This window comes from Colobus angolensis, unplaced genomic scaffold, assembly GCF_000951035.1.
Source record: "Colobus angolensis palliatus isolate OR3802 unplaced genomic scaffold, Cang.pa_1.0 Scaffold104, whole genome shotgun sequence".
Classification (NCBI taxonomy): domain Eukaryota; kingdom Metazoa; phylum Chordata; class Mammalia; order Primates; family Cercopithecidae; genus Colobus; species Colobus angolensis.
Window position 1 is genome coordinate 9592298 of NW_012111364.1, and position 18049 is coordinate 9610346.

The window sequence follows — 18049 nt, forward strand, 5'->3', positions numbered from 1 at the left end:
AAAACAGATTAATTAGTAGGACAGTCATAGTTGGGGTGGGGTATGGATAAGTATGTCAGAATTGCACACAGAATTTCCTATTCTTTCCATCAGGATCCTTTCTGGATCCAAGACTACTTGTCATGTTGTTTTCCTTTCTTTGCTGTTAACTTTGAGTACTGAGGTCTACTTCCTTTTCTTTCGTAGCAACCACCACCCATTCTCCAACCCAAAAGTTAGCAAACCCTTTCTGTAAAGAACTAGAAATGAAGTATTTTTGGCTTTTTGGGTCTCATGTGGTCTCTGTTGCATCTTCTTTTTAAACAATCCTTTACAAATGTAAAAATAGTTTTAGTTTGTGGCAGACTAGGGTCAGCACAGTTTGGGGACCCATGGACCAAGCCGGCCTGCCACCTGTTTTTGTAAATAGAGTTTTATTTGAGCACACCCATGCCCATTCATTTATATATCGACTATGGCTACTTTTGCCCTAAAACAGCAGAGTGAATAGCTACAATAGAAGCAATATGTCTCAAAAAACCTTACCTAGCCCTTTATAGAAAAAGTTTGCTGGCTAGGCACAGTGGCTCATGCCTGTAATCCCAGCACTTTGGGAGGCCGAGGCGGGTGGATCACTGGAAGTTAGGAGTTTGAGACCAGCCAAGACAACATGGTAAAAAATTTAGCTGGGTATGATGGAATGCACCTGCAGTCCCAGCTACTTGGGAAGCTGAGGTGAAGACTCACTTGAACTCAGAAGGTGGAGGTTGCAGTGTACCAAGACTGCATCACTGCACTCCAGCCTGGGCGAAAGAGTGAAACTCTGTCTCAGAAAAAAAGAAAAAGTTTGCTGACCTCTGCTCTATACTGCAAGATCTTGGATGGAATCTATAATATTAACGAGATTAAGTAGGGTACCTGGGACACAGATGTGTGTTAAACTGCCCCAAAACCAAACATAAAGGCCCTTTTTAAGGGTTTAACAATTACTACATGGTGAAGTTATAAATTTCTATTAAATTCCTTATAAGATTGGTCTTAACTCTAGTTTCCTATTTCTCAAGATAATTTAAAAAATAAGTTTACTAAGCATTTATTTATACCAGAAGCTGTCCATACATTATTTCATTTTAAATAAAATTTAATTTCAATTTCCTTTTTCATTCTCACTAAACCCATCCGCAGGAAAGAGAAATTTTAAAAAAGTAATTTTAAACAGGTAACTCATATAGGTTGACATAATCAGGAGGAGCCACAGTTTGAATGTAGGTCTGTGTGCTTAAAAAGCTCATGCCCAGCCAGGCATGGTGGCTCATGCCTGTAATCCTAGCAATTTGGTAGGCCAACGCAGGCGGATCACCTGAGGTCAGTTCAAGATCAGCCTCGCCAACATGGTGAAATCCCATCTCTACTAAAAATACAAAAGTTAGCCAGGCATAGTGATGCCTGCTTGTAATCCCAGCTACCTGGGAGACTGAGGCAGGAGAATCACTGGAACCTCAGAGGCAGGACTGCAGGACCGAGATTATGCTACTGTATTCCAGCCTGGGTGACAGAGACAAAACAAAACAAAACAAAATCCCATGCCCTTTCCATTACATTTCTCAAACTCTTCACTTAGTCACCACTAACAGCAGAGGACAATGGGTAGTCAAAGTACAGGTCTGGGAAATATAACCCTAAAAATCAAAATTTCTTTGAAATATTTTGTGAAAGCAAAAGGTACAAACCAACAATCACCACTACAACAATAAAAACAAAACAACTTCATATACGTCTGGTATGGCTGACTAGGTTCTTTTAGAACAACCAAGTACAATCAGAAAAACTGAACAAAATGTAAAAAATTATAAATACACATTTGAAGACATTGGTAAGATATCAAGGCAGTAAGAATTAGTAGGGCCAAAATCTGCAAGAAGAAAGGAGAGAGGCAGCCCAGACATTTGGCACAGCTCTATCCTCAAGACCATGACTGATTCTAAAAGAGAAAACAATAAGGGCAATAAAGCTAAGCAAAAATTAATGTCCAAAGTCTGCTTAGGAGAAGAGGTCCTGAGAAGCACCTATGCTCTTATCAAGGACTCTGAAAGGCTACAGTCTGGGAATAAGAACAAAACAAAAATAGACCAATCTTTACAAGGGCTCAAGTCTATGTTGGAGTCATCTCAGACACTGACTGGATGATCCACCCTAGCCTAATTGCAAAAATATTCTCTTGGAGAAATATAAAATCATGAAGAACCTGAAATTATCACTACATTTTTTTTTTTTTTTGGTATACAACATGGACAAAATTTTGATACACAATGTCCAAAACAACCAGGCACCAAGATGAAAATTATGGCTAAACACAAAAAAGTAGACAATAGAAACAGAGTCAAAAGACTCAAGATTTTCATATCATTAGCTTTGAAATAACTATTCTTAATAAAGTCAAGAAATTAAATGGCAAGATTAAGAAATGAGGCGTAGAACAGTCACAGCTGAAGAAAAAAATTAATAACCTAAAAAGCTAGGTCAGAAAAAAATATGCAGAATGAAGTATGGAAAAACAAATGGATTGAAAAAGAATTGAGAAAAAAAAAAAAGAATACAGTGAAAGGGTCTAATGTTAAATGTTAACTGGAACTTTTGAGGGAAGAGACGTATAACTCGGGAGAAGTGGTATTTAAAGAAATAATGACTGAATATTTTCCAAACTGACAGAGTACCAACCCTCACATTTAAAAAAAAAAAAAAAAAAAACAAACTACAAAACCCAATAAAGATTACAAAGAAAAAGAAAACATTACCTAAGTACATCAGTCAAACTACTGAAAACCAAGGACAGAGAAAAAAACTTAAAGGGTGTAATAAGATTGACAGCTGACATTTTAGCAGAAACAACAGAATCAAGACTGCAGTGAACTATTTTTAAAGTGCTAAAAGAACAGAACTACCAACCTAGCATTCTGTATCCAGCGAAAGTGTCCTTCAAAAATGAGCCTTAAAAACACGTTCAGAAAAACAAAACCGAAGTGAATTTATCACTAAAAGGTCTACTCTAATACTTCAGGCAGAAAGAAAAGAATTTCACATAAAAATTCAGAGATGTAGGAAGGGAGAGAGAGTCATAAAAAGGGTATGTATGTATGTAAGTAAATCCAAATAAATATTGGCTATATAAAACCTTTTTTGAAAGTCTCACAAGATATTAGTATTATTACCATTAAAACAAATTACAAAACTGGCATCAAAAAGTGTGAGGAGGATCCACAGAGTTTAAGAGCTCTAAAGTCATTTCACTGTCCAGGAGCTGTTAAAAAAAAATACTACTTAACAATAGCCTTTAAAAGACCAAGGATGTACGACATAATCTCTAAACAAAAAAACAGCAAAAGAATATAATTCAAATAGAAAAAAATAAAATGGGAAAATACGCCAAATCAAGGCAATATAAAAAAATATATAAATGAGACAAATAGAAAATAGATAGTAAGGTGGTTGATTTAAAACCAAACATATCAATGATATTAAAAGCAAACAGACTAAAAGCTCCAATTAAAAGATAAAGATTGCCAGTCAGACTCGAGAAAAATAAACCCATCTACATGCAGCTTACAAGAGACACATATTAAATATATTCATAAAGTTGAAAGCAAAATAATAGAAAGATATACTGTACAAACAGTAATAAAAGGAAAGCTTATTGATATCACACAAAAAAACTAGTAGTTACATGGCTTGTTCTCTGTGACATTCATTAAGCTCTACATTTATGATTTTACATACTTTTCCATATTAACATTTATTTCAGTAAAAATTATATACAAAAACCCCTCCATATGTCTTTTTTATTCCTTTAAGTACATACTTAATATATTCATATTTGATACAAAAATATTCCAAAATCTACAAGTAAAATTGACATGCCATGAAAACACACCATGCTTATGCTGCATTACGTATCTTATATTTCAGGCTCTCTCCTGAATTGTAATTCCAGTTTGGGAAGAACAACCCTAAGAGGAAGAGAAGAGGTGAAGGAACAGCACAGTATAAGCAAAGTTGCTCAGTATCTTGAGATGTAAATTAACCATCTGAAACTATCAGGTATTTGTTTATACCTTTTGCTCTATCTTAACTGTACCTCCAAGTTCAGAAAGGTAGACCTTCATGGATGATGAGTACATAGCCCCACTCAACAATCCCTCCTCCACCCCCAATCAAATTTCCCACAGGAAAAGCAGAAACAAGTTTACCATGTCTTTCTGCTGTTTTCTCTGATGAGGGGGTCTCAAATTCTCCCTCCCTACTGCCCCCTTTCCCTCATTCAGATTGGCCATTAGTGAAATCTTTATGTGCTAAAGATACAACCAAACATATCCCTCCTGTCTCAAGTGATTGTTTTGAAATTCTAAATATCTCAATTGTTTGAGGCCCAGTTCATTTAGACCTTGCTCTAACCAGAAATCTTGGTTTGAAATTTCATTCAAACAGCCAGAGAACTGATTATTCAAATATCCGTTTGATATTATACAAGTCCTTCCTTTAGCAGTATACATGATCAAGACAATCTACAACAGAGGTATGTGATGTGAAAGTACCATGAATCGAAAACATGAAGCTAAGAGAAGTAAATGAAAAGTGTTATCACTCTTAATTTATTATGAAGAAAGACTAGCAGAATACGATTGAAGCAGTGAACCTGGAGGAAGACTTCCAAGGTAACATTAGCAGATTCTGAGGTGTCACTCTCTACATCCTCATTCTCTCACTAACACTTTGCCTTACAGCACACTGATCTTGATTTTCCATTGTTTTTTGTCCTAGCTGTGATTTTGCCTTAATGCCATATATAGCCACTTCACCATCTCAGAAAGGAACAAGGACAATGATATTTTCACTGCTGCAGAGTCTACCGCTCCTGGCACTGGAGAAGAAAGCAGTAGTCCCAATGCCATTCAGTACCACTTAGGCAGAAAGCACTGTGATTAAGAAGAGGAAGGACTGCAGGACCAGAGAAAATCCCTATTTCTATCATCATAGTGGATATCTGAAGTTAAAGAAGTGCTAATCCAGCTCTATCAACTATGAATATTAACATGCTACTCAATCATTTTCCTAGGACATGTTGAGCTTCAGAACAAGCCTACTTCTCTAGCACAAAAAAAGTTACTGTTTGTGGAAAGCTAGTGAAGTACTTATAGATAGAGTTTTTCTTAGTTGAAGAGGCACTTTTTAAGCAAGGCATAAGGCATCTACCCTGGAGTGAGTGGAGGGAAAATTGACTTCTTGGTGTTACATAATTTGTTTTTAACTTTAAAATGTTTTGTGATGCTGTCTGATGCCTGTCATACTCTCTTACTCTTCTCCCCCAGAGTATCAGCACACTCAGAATGTGTTGGCTCCTCTTGTGTTGTGTTTACCACATTCCCTTCCAATTTAAAGAACTCCTGCCTTATGACTGAAAAACGGTAAACTACCATTTCATTTAAAGTTCACTAGTTTTTCCACTACACCACTCTCTCACCTATAGCTGTCTATTAACTTTCCATATCCTTTCCCTTTCTCTCTAAAATTATCTTTAAATGGAATACTTAAAAGCTTATGTCATCAGTAGGTCCAACAAGAAACCACTTTAGCTCTATTTATAAATCTTGAGGTGAAAATAAGATATTGAAAAGTCCACGGGCTCTAAGAATGGACTGGGAGGGTTTTAATGTTTGCTGAGAGATTGGAACTGGTTTCAGACTAAATGTTCATGCCTCTGCTCTTTAATCTTGCCATTAAAAAACTCAAATGTTTCTCTATATAAATTCTTAAACACAAAAGGCAAACACACTGCTAAAGACTTAATCCATACAGTGTTTTCAATATACTTTTCCATAAACAAAAATAAATTTGGTTATAAGCAGAGGTAAGCTGCCAAGCTGAGATTTAAGTTTTAAAGCTCAAAAATTATTTACAAATATAGAGCACTATGCTACATACTGGGAAAAGCAAAAAGCAAGTACCTTTCCCTGCTTTCCTGGAGTTTAGTCTTGCTAATGATACAAGGAAGTAAAAACAGCAAAGAAACTGTTCGGAAATAATAGAGCAGCACAGCGAAAGCAGTGCTAAGAGGAAAACTTATAGCACTAACTGTTTACATTAAAACAGAGAGAAACAAATTGATTAAGCTTCTACCTCAAGACTCAACAAAAACAGCAAAATAAACCCAAAGCAAGAAGGAATTAAATAATCAAAAGCAGAAATTAATAAAATTTAAAAGACATTATTTTAAGTGAACTAACACAGGAACAGAAAACCTTATTAGTTTTCACTTATAAGTGGTAACTAAACACAGAGTACATATGGACACAAAGAAGGGAATAACAGACACCAGAAACTACCTGAGACTGAAGGGAGGGAAGAGGGTGAGGACTGAAAAACTATCTACTGGGGACTATGCTTAAATACATCAAACCCCCATGACACACAATTTATCTCTGTAATAAACCTGTATATGTACCCCTGAACATAAAAGTTAAACAAAGAGCTGATTCTACTACTACCCTTCTCAGAAATACAGAAACAAAAATACTTAAAAGTATGAATTAGCATGTTAAGTACTAACAGTTAATGAAGTTTTAGTATTTAACAAAGTATTAGTAAATAGAATTCAGCATTATATAAAAAGAATTATGAACAAGTAGAGTTTATTCTGAGTATGTAAGAATGGTTCAATATTTTAAAATCAACACGATTCATCCTATTAAGCAACTAAAAAGGAAAATCACACAAATGAAAAGATGCTGAAAAAATACTTGACAAAATCCAATGCTCATGACAAATAATTCTCAGAAAAACAAACAAGGAATTTCTTTAACTTGATAAAGAACATGTATCAAAAACTAACAGCTAATGCTACACTTAATGGTAAAAGACTGAATGTTTTCACGTTAAGATCATGAACAAGGAAAGGATGTCCACTCTCAGCACTCTTATTCAATATAGTACTGGAAATTCTAGCCAGTATAATAAAGGAAAAAAATAAAGAGAATGAAAAGGCATATAGATTGTAATGGAAAAAATGAAATCATCACTATTTGCAGATTTGTAGATAACGTGACTGTCTGTGAAGAAAATCTCAAGGATTTTGTGAAAAGAAAAATGCTTGAAAGAGTAAATTTAGCAAGGTTACAGGATATAAAATACACTTGCCAAAATAAATTGTATTTCTATATACTAATAATGAACACAAGGATACTAAAGTAATACAATGCCATTTACAACTGCTCAAAAAAACCATGAATTATGTGTAAAGCTAAAAGAACACGTATACGACTTGTATGATAAAAGCTAAATAATGCTGATGAAGAAAATCAAATAAGATCTGAATAAATGAGGATTCATACTGCATTCATGGAATTAAAAATTCAACTTAGTAAGGAGGTCAGTTCTCCCCAAATTGACATGCATGCTTAATGCAATTTTTACTGAAGTTCTAGCAGGATTTTTTTGTAGAGACAGACAAGATTATTCTAAAATTTGTAGGTTAAGGCAAAAGAACTAGAATAGCTACAATTTTGAAAAATGAGAAAAAGCGGAGGAATAAGTTACCTGAGTTCAAGACATCATATGGCTATAGAAATCAAGACCTTATGTAGTTCTAGTGGATAGACACATGGATCAATGGAGCAGAAGAGAAAACCCAGAAACAGACCCACATACATATGCTCAACTGATTTTTGACAAAGGTACAAAAGCAAGTGATGGAGCAAAGACAGCCTTTTCAACAAATGATGGTGGACATTCCTAGGCAAAAAATAAACCTAGACCAAAGTCTCACACCTGAGACAAAAATTAACTCAAAATGATCATAAACTTAAATGTTAAAACATGCAAGTATGAAACTTTTAAGAAAAACAAAACCTTTGGTATTTAGAGCTAGGAAAAGAGCTCTTCTTAGACTTAGAACCAAAAGCACAATTTATACATGGGAAAAAGTGATATTAAACTTTACCAAAATTAAATATCTTGCTCTGTGAAAGACCCTACTAACAGAATGGACAAACTACAGACTGGAAGAAAATATTTGCAAAGTACATGTCTTAGATAATTTTCAGCTGCTGTAATAGAATACCACAAACATGGTAATTTATGGAGAACAGAAGTTTATTTGGCTCACAGTTTTGGAGGCTGGGAAGTCCAAGAGCATGGCACTGGCACCTGGTGAGGGTCATCCCATGGTGGAAGGCATCACATGGCAAGGAAGTGTTCACAAGACAGAGAGAAAAACAGGGCCAAACATCCTTCCTATCAAGAGCCTACCCCTGTGATAAAAAAATGGCATTAATCCATTCATGAGGGCAGAGCCTTAACGACCTAATTACCTATTAAAGGTCCTACCTCTTAATATTGGTACAAAGACAATTAAATTTCAACATGAGTTTTGGAGGGAATATTCAAACCATAGCAACACATATCTGAAAAAGAATTCACTTCTGAAGTATATAAAGAACTCCTGCCCAGGCACCCAGTGGCTCACGCCTGTAATCTCAGCACTCTGGGAGCCTGAGTAGGGTAGATCACGAGGTCAGGAGTTCAAGACCAGCCTAACCAACGTGGTAAAACCCCATGTCTACTTAAAAACACACAAAAAAATTAGCCAGGCGTGGTGGCGCTCGCCTATAATCCCAGCTACTCAGGAGGCTAAAGCACTAGAATCACTTGAACCTGGAAGGCAAGGGTTGCAGTGAGCGGAGATCGCACCACTGCACTCCAGCCTGGGCGAGAGTGTGAGACTCCGTCTCAAAAAAACAAAAAACAAAACTCCCAAAAGCAAAAAACCAAGAACAAACAAGAAAAAACAATGCAATAAAAAATGGGCAAAAGACATTTCACCAAAGATTTGTAGATGACAAGTAAGAGCATGAAGACATTCAACATCATTCATTATTAGGAAAATGCAAACTAAAACTACAAGATTCTTCTACACACCTATAAAGATGGCTAAAATTTAAAAAACAGTGACACCACCAAATGTTGGTCGGGATGTAGAGAAACTGAATTACTATACATTGCCAGTTGGACTATAAAACAGTGTCAAGCTACTATGGATCAAAGATAACTATGCAGAGAAAAATATGTTCTAAACCATTAAACAAACCCAATTTGTTAACTTAGACACAATTTCTCTTGACAAAATGGGGAATATACCAAACAAATCTGAATGATTCGCCCCCCAGTCTGGTAAAGTTTCCCACCCCCACACACCCCCAATCTCCTGGAGTCTTTTTACAAAATCACAGAAAAGATCAAGACAAATCTCTACTTGCACTTGTCCCAGGTCCCAGATCTCCTATTTACCTCTCTCAGGCAGTTAAATGTCTAGACAGTGACTATCAACCAGCAGCAGCATAAAACTCCAGCTAAACTTTAAAGGGAATGAGCCAAACGATGTATAGAACAATTGTCTGTAGGTGGAAAGAAGTAAAAAGGATTTCCATCCACGCACCCACGCATTTCTTAAGATTAGCTAGAACTGATTCTATTTAAAAAACAAATAGAAATGTATCGACCCTACATAAAAATCTTGCAGTGGAAAACAAAAAAGGAACACAGGATACAAAACAGAGGTGAAAGACACAGTTCTGAATATTTATTCCATATAAAATAAGGAAGTCATAAACTATACAGAACTGTTTTGTACACATTTAGGAATTCAAGAGATTAAAGAAATTATAGAGAAGTTGACAGCTATGAAAGACAGGCAATGGAGAGCCAACAGAGAGATAACATATTGAAAAAAGAATAGAATAGGAAAAAAGTCTAAGACATAATAAAAGAAAATGCACTGAAATGAAGGCCATATATCTGAATTTTTAAAGGCCTCTTATATGAACCAGAAAAATGCAATATATACACAGATCAGTATTTAAAAACATCCTGATCTTTATTCTTAAACTCTTTAAGTATCCAGGAAAAAAAGCAAGCAAGGCAAAGGAAAAGTATTAGGCAGAACTACAAAGGAAAAACAGGCAGCTTTCTCCTCTGTATCATTATATGGCAAAAGAAATGCTATAAAAACTGAAGTTTTTGAATGGAAAAACATATGCTCACAGTCTCAGATAATTAGCAAGTTGTCATTCAAGAATCAAAATAATAGGAAGACATTTTCAAATATGTATGGACTCAGGACCCATATACCCTTGATATACTACCTAAAGATATAACTCAGCAAGGAATCTAAATTGAAGAAATGAAATGAAATGAAACACCAGCCCGGGCAACATGGCGAAACCCTGTTTCTACCAAAAATAAAAAAAATTAGCCAGGTGTGGCAGTGTCCGCCTGTGGTCCCAGCTACTTGGTAGGCTAAGGTGGGAGGACTGCTAGAGTCTGGGAGGTGGAGGTTGCTGTGAGATCACGCCACTGCACTCCAACCTGGGTGACAAAGTGACACCTGGTCTCAAAAACAAAAAACAAAACCCATAAAACTCACAAATGGAGAAATCATACAATGAAAGGCTTGGCAAAAGACATGCAATCTCTTCCGATATAAAACTACATCTGTGTGTGGCCAGGCACTTTGGTTCACACCTATGATTCTAGCACTTTGGGAGGCTGAAGTGGGGAAATCACTTGAGGTTAGGAGTTCCAAACTAGACTGGCCAACATGGACAAACCCCATTTCTACTAAAAATACTTTTAAAAATTAGCTGGGCGTGATGGCAGGTGCCTGTGATCCCAGGTACTGGGGAGGCTGAGGCAGGAGAATTGCTTGAACCTGGGAGGCAGAGGTTGCAGTGAGCCAAGATCGCACCACTGTACTCCAGCCTGGGTAACAGAGCAAGACTCCATCTCCAAAAAAAGAAAAACCTGTGTGTGGTAATTATGCAACAGAGCAGAAATGTTATTATCCCAGAAAGAAAAACTTCATAATATGATACTAATTTATGTTATAGTTAGGCAAAAATGGCATTATGTTGCCAACTGAAATGAAGTGGGGGATAGGAGAGAATGTGCTTGTAAGAAGTATGTGTTCTAATATCATCACGTAAGTAACTCAGTTGTCATTTTTTTAAAAAAATGCTTAACTACAAAAATCTTCACACATGCATAAAACAAACAAACAAAAAAACTCGCATACCTGTCATACAGATTCAATTATAATAAAAAATTTGGCATATTTACTTTATTCTTTCTTCAAATGATTACAGTATTTTAATGCAAATCTTAGACATAAAGTCATCTCATTTCTACATACTTCTGTAAACCTCTCTGAAAATATCAACATTTTCTTAAAAGCTACAATGCCATTACTAAATGCCTAACAAATTAGCAATAATTATTTGGAATCATCTAACCCAGAGTCTGTAATCAAATTTCCCCAACTGTCTTCTGTAATCAAACTGTCTCAATTAGCACACACAACTTTTCGCAGTTGGTTTGTTCAAATCAGAATTCAAATAGTATTCATGTTCACAGATAAAATGAAAAAATAACACTTTGTATAATAGCTATTAAACATAAAAACCTCAATGAAACACACATTTCTATTTAAAAGAAAGCTAATTATCAAACCTGGTTCAATATACACAACCTAACAGACAACCACAGAAAAAATAAAACATGTTGTCAAAGAGCCAGACTTCAAAAAGGTCCAGACTTTCCTGAAGTCTCTCAATCTTCCAAAAAACAATTTTTGGACTACATAAATCATTCCAGAAAATTAAGAAGCAGAAATTAACCAATTCTTCTTTAATATAAAAGTTTGATGACATTATCTAACAGAACCCAAAGAACAGAATAGAAAACTTCAGTCTGATTTCACTCCAAACTATTACATTATTAAAGAGAATGCTGTGCAATTAGTAGTAGTTATTGTAAGTTGGGTCTTTTGGCAGTAAGCTCTAAGATGATACACTTGTGTCAAAGTGATTTATTAGAAAGTATTCTGTGCAAAAACTTGTAGGGAAATAGGACAGGAAAGGGAAGGAAGCTAAGCAAGGGTAAGACACCAAGGAAGGTCCCATAGAGGGTAATTTTAGCTCAGTCCCTCAGGGTAGCTCTGGTGTTAATGTAGGTCACACCTCAGAGTTTACTCATATCATTAGTCATTGGTTAAGGGCTGTCCTCAGGAAGCAAAATTTCCAGACACTTCCACAGCAGGTACATTGGCAAAACAGGCTCTGGCATGGTGAGACTGGCCTTGCAACAAGCCTTAGGAGGTAGACATTGAGACTCAGCACACACTAGGAGTCTGAGAGCAGGAAGGAAACACAGGCCTATGGAGAGAGCACTGGCATCATCTGCTACAGTAATTTTAGGATATGGAAACTTGGCCGGGCGCGGTGGCTCAAGCCTGTAATCCCAGCACTTTGGGAGGCCGAGACGGGTGGATCACGAGGTCAGGAGATCGAGACCATCCTGGTCTACACGGTGAAACCCCGTCTCTACTAAAAAATACAAAAAAATAGCCTGGCGAGATGGCGGGCGCCTGTAGTCCCAGCTACTGGGGAGGCTGAGACAGGAGAATGGAGTAAACCCGGAAGGCGGAGCTTGCAGTGAGCCGAGATCGCGCCACTGCACTCCAGCCTGGGCGACAGAGCGAGACTCCGTCTCAAAAAAAAAAAAAAAAAAAAATATGAAAACTTAAAAACCACTTTGTTTGGATTTGCATTATGGAACTCCTAAGAGGTTGAGCAACATATCACTCCAGTTGGATCATCCTACAGTTAAAAACCATTGGTGATTAGTCCCAACAACTTGTACAGATATTTCAATTAGTTTTTTATTAGCTAGTCTAAATTATCAACACCAGTTAAGAATCACCAGACATTTTAAGGTATGGCTCTGATAAGAAAGAAAAAGACAAACACAGTCACATTTAAATCAACTTGGTAGAGATTATGCAATGAGATGAAAACTTAAACAAAATACCACCATTAATATCTTGAGAGAAAAGATGCCATGCCATTGTATTCATGAAGAACACAATATCAGTTTTAAATATCAGAAGACAAAAGACTCCTAAAAATTAAAATATAAGAAAATTGAAAACCTCAAATAGAACAGCTGTAAATCAGATAAAGAAATCTACCTGAAAGTAAGCAACGTTAAAAGACAAGAAAGAGGTGATGGAAAATAAGAAAAAAAATTGTGAAAACGAAAAATCACTTTAGAGGTCCAGATAAAAGAGAAGAGGAAATCATTAACTCACTATTTCAAAGACATTTACATTTTCACACTGAAAGGATCCAATGATACCCAGCACAGTAAATAAAAACAGACCCATAAAGACATATCATGAAATCTCAGAACGGGTGGGTCAAAGAAGCCATCCTGCAAACTTTGAGAGAGGAACAAAAGGTCACATACAAGAGACCAGAAAATAAGTGGTTCTGGACTTTTGCACAACATTGAAAGCTAAAAAGCAGCAGAGAAACTCCTTTGAAATTCTGAGGAAAAATAATTTTCAACCTGTAATTTTATACCCAAACTATCCAACAAGTATGAGGGAAGAATAAAGATACTTTTGGGCCAGGCACGGTAGCTCATGCCTGTAATCCTAGCACTTTGGGAGGCCAAGGCAGGCGGATCACAAGGTCAAGAGATCAAGACCATCCTAGCCAACATGGTGAAACCCTGTCTCTACTAAAAATAAAAAAATTAGCTGGGTGTGGTGGTGCATGCCTGTAGTCCCAGCTACTGGGGAGGGTGAGGCAGAAGAATCGTTTGAACACAGGAGGTGCAGGTTGCAGTGAGCCGAGATCTCACCAGTGCACTCCAGCCTGGTGACAGAGCGAGACTCCATCTCAAAAAAAAAAAAAAAGAGAGAATAAAGATACTTTAAAGACATGACAGATTTTGTTTAGATCAATGCTCAGCATATATCATATTTTAAAGCACCAGTAGGACACTGATGTAGAAATGTTGAGCAAGCCATTGGAGATACAGGTCTGGAGCCTGGGAGAAGTTTCAGAATTGGTCACCTGTATATTTGAATTACCAATTAAAAAGAACAGTCAAATCTAAAATATAGCAAATAAAAACAAGTAAAACTGTGTAATTATTCATTGCAAAGGATATTCTTCTAAGTGCTTTAAATTAATTTACCATAACTTTCCACAACCCTACGCTGGCTAACAGAGTTGTGTAAATTCCTATTAATTTTAATTGCTTGCTATATGGCCTGCTTCTATAAAAAAACTCAAAAGACAAGATTCTCTTTAGCACACTCCCCTCTTTTTACTCAGCCACTCAACTCTTAATCTAAGAAAATCTTAATAAAAAATAAAAAGCATTCATGAGCAGTGCCTGTACATAATAAGCTTCCAAGTATGTGCTAAATGAAAAAGATTTAATACCTCAATCAAAATCAATACAAGGTAAAATTATGTAAATTAAGATATACCAAGTAGATTATACGACTGCTAAATTTTTGAAGATTACGTTTTATGAAAACATACGTGAACACAAATATTTTATATACAATAATTTTATATACAATTTTATACAAAATTTTATAGACAATATTATTCCAATTATGTACTTAAAAAAAGTGATACAAAAAAAAGACTAGAAGAAAATTAACCAAAATCTTTAAAATGCTTCTAATATTTCAATGGGATAAGCGCCAACTAAGATTATTTTTCTAAATTGAGTTTAATGAATACATATTTCTTGAGCAGCACTCAAAAATTAATCTTAGGATCCCTTTAAACTCTTAGTGAGGACCTCCAAATAGTTTTTATTTATGTAGGTTTTATCTATTGATCAGATTTTTATTAGAAATTGAAACTGAAAAACTTTTAAGGCTTTATTTTTTTCAGAGTAGTTTTAGATTCAAAACAAAACTGAGAGGAAGGAGAACAGAGATTTCCCAATACTCTCTGCCTCAACACATGCCTAGCTTCCTGTATCAACCAACATTCCTCACCAGAGCGTACATTTGTTACAACTGATAAAGCTACACTGACACATCACCCAAAGTCTACAGTTTAGATTAGGGTTCACTTTCGGTGGTGGTGTACCTTCTATGGGTTTGGACAAATGTACAATGACACATATCTCTCATTACAGTATCTTAGAATATTTTCATTCTCCTAAAAGCCTATGTGTAAACTATTCAAAATAGTAATGTTAAACCCTCTACCTGTTAACACAAATAATGTATTTTATGAAAAATAACTATTTCCTTTTAAAATGAGAAAAGTGGCACTGCTTTAAATGTCTACAAATCTTAGTAACTGGCTTAATAGAAAACAGCTGGATCTTGAATTCCATATCTCCTTCTGCATTTAATTTGTTGCAATGTCATATACCATGTAGCTTCTTAAAAACGTGACTGTACATTTGTGACAGAATGAAAGAGAAATGCAAATAACATCTTGATATCAGTCTAGTTTTGACTTTATAGACCTCCTGAAAAGATCTGAGAGATTTCAGTTTCCCCAGACCATACTTTGAGAATTGATGCATTATTTTGATCAAAATTTTCTTCCTCCAAAAATATTGAATGGTGGCTGGTAGCCTGCTGGATTATGAAATAAACAGGATGGAGGCTTGAGAGTTCTCTGATTTCCGGGTGACTAGAACTCAAACGGGAACATGCTATATTCAATCTTCATTTTCTGTACAATGAAAGACAATGTTTAAAGCAGGGAAGCAAAGCTTTCAGTGCTCTTTCCACTTGGTTCAGGTTCAATTCTCTTTAAGTATAGCCAGGTTTGGAAATCCCAGTCTGAGTGTTAGCTACTAAGGAGTATCCACAAAAGGAAACCTGTATGGTATTCTTTTCCTTCCTCCCTCACTTCATTTTGATATCATCAAGTCGTATAACACTAACTTTGGGTATCATAGAAAACATTGAGGATGCACAAAATATTTGTGTACTCATAGAAGAGTAACACAAAGTCATTCTTACAGTTTGATCTTTGAACCTAAAATTGGTGGGAACATTCTTTAAAAACAGAAACACAGGGCCGGCATGGTGGCTCACGCCTGTAATCCCAGCTCTTTGGGAAGCTGAGGCTGGCGGCGGATCACGAGGGTCAGGAGATGGAGACCATCCTGGTCAACACGGTGAAACCCTATCTCTGCTAAAAAAAAAATACAAAAAATTAGCCAGGTGTGGCAGTGTCCGCCTGTGGTCCCAGCTACTTGGTAGGCTAAGGTGGGAGGACTGCTAGAGTCTGGGAGGTGGAGGTTGCTGTGAGATCACGCCACTGCACTCCAACCTGGGTGACAAAGTGACACCTGGTCTCAAAAACAAAAAACAAAACCCATAAAACTCACAAATGGAGAAATCATACAATGAAAGGCTTGGCAAAAGACATGCAATCTCTTCCGATATAAAACTACATCTGTGTGTGGCCAGGCACTTTGGTTCACACCTATGATTCTAGCACTTTGGGAGGCTGAAGTGGGGAAATCACTTGAGGTTAGGAGTTCCAAACTAGACTGGCCAACATGGACAAACCCCATTTCTACTAAAAATACTTTTAAAAATTAGCTGGGCGTGATGGCAGGTGCCTGTGATCCCAGGTACTGGGGAGGCTGAGGCAGGAGAATTGCTTGAACCTGGGAGGCAGAGGTTGCAGTGAGCCAAGATCGCACCACTGTACTCCAGCCTGGGTAACAGAGCAAGACTCCATCTCCAAAAAAAGAAAAACCTGTGTGTGGTAATTATGCAACAGAGCAGAAATGTTATTATCCCAGAAAGAAAAACTTCATAATATGATACTAATTTATGTTATAGTTAGGCAAAAATGGCATTATGTTGCCAACTGAAATGAAGTGGGGGATAGGAGAGAATGTGCTTGTAAGAAGTATGTGTTCTAATATCATCACGTAAGTAACTCAGTTGTCATTTTTTTAAAAAAATGCTTAACTACAAAAATCTTCACACATGCATAAAACAAACAAACAAAAAAACTCGCATACCTGTCATACAGATTCAATTATAATAAAAAATTTGGCATATTTACTTTATTCTTTCTTCAAATGATTACAGTATTTTAATGCAAATCTTAGACATAAAGTCATCTCATTTCTACATACTTCTGTAAACCTCTCTGAAAATATCAACATTTTCTTAAAAGCTACAATGCCATTACTAAATGCCTAACAAATTAGCAATAATTATTTGGAATCATCTAACCCAGAGTCTGTAATCAAATTTCCCCAACTGTCTTCTGTAATCAAACTGTCTCAATTAGCACACACAACTTTTCGCAGTTGGTTTGTTCAAATCAGAATTCAAATAGTATTCATGTTCACAGATAAAATGAAAAAATAACACTTTGTATAATAGCTATTAAACATAAAAACCTCAATGAAACACACATTTCTATTTAAAAGAAAGCTAATTATCAAACCTGGTTCAATATACACAACCTAACAGACAACCACAGAAAAAATAAAACATGTTGTCAAAGAGCCAGACTTCAAAAAGGTCCAGACTTTCCTGAAGTCTCTCAATCTTCCAAAAAACAATTTTTGGACTACATAAATCATTCCAGAAAATTAAGAAGCAGAAATTAACCAATTCTTCTTTAATATAAAAGTTTGATGACATTATCTAACAGAACCCAAAGAACAGAATAGAAAACTTCAGTCTGATTTCACTCCAAACTATTACATTATTAAAGAGAATGCTGTGCAATTAGTAGTAGTTATTGTAAGTTGGGTCTTTTGGCAGTAAGCTCTAAGATGATACACTTGTGTCAAAGTGATTTATTAGAAAGTATTCTGTGCAAAAACTTGTAGGGAAATAGGACAGGAAAGGGAAGGAAGCTAAGCAAGGGTAAGACACCAAGGAAGGTCCCATAGAGGGTAATTTTAGCTCAGTCCCTCAGGGTAGCTCTGGTGTTAATGTAGGTCACACCTCAGAGTTTACTCATATCATTAGTCATTGGTTAAGGGCTGTCCTCAGGAAGCAAAATTTCCAGACACTTCCACAGCAGGTACATTGGCAAAACAGGCTCTGGCATGGTGAGACTGGCCTTGCAACAAGCCTTAGGAGGTAGACATTGAGACTCAGCACACACTAGGAGTCTGAGAGCAGGAAGGAAACACAGGCCTATGGAGAGAGCAC

General features: G+C 36.3%; 1 protein-coding gene across 1 annotated transcript in view; it reads right to left on the minus strand.

The window, feature by feature from the left end:
- Nucleotides 1-18049, minus strand: part of C1GALT1 (core 1 synthase, glycoprotein-N-acetylgalactosamine 3-beta-galactosyltransferase 1) — an 87526-nt gene that overhangs the window by 14861 nt on the left and 54616 nt on the right. The window lies entirely within an intron of this gene.